Genomic DNA, 275 nt, shown 5'->3' on the forward strand with positions numbered 1-275 from the left:
ATGGCATATAATTTTATTACTTTGTTTCTAATAATTCATTAGCTCTTATTTTGCCATAATACTCAAAAGTTGGAATCGTTTGTCGAAATAAACTCGCAGTTGAATTTTCCTTCAGTTTATTAAATATAAATGTCACATTTTTACAAAGCTATTTAATTGAAATAACTTATGTAGAAACCGTATATAAATCTAATAGTAAGATCTGTATATTCTTTGGTAGTTGCATATTTAGTATAAATAATAACAAATCCTCGTGAACGAACAAACAAATACTA

This window comes from Penaeus monodon, chromosome 22 (assembly GCF_015228065.2).
Source record: "Penaeus monodon isolate SGIC_2016 chromosome 22, NSTDA_Pmon_1, whole genome shotgun sequence".
NCBI lineage: Eukaryota > Metazoa > Arthropoda > Malacostraca > Decapoda > Penaeidae > Penaeus > Penaeus monodon.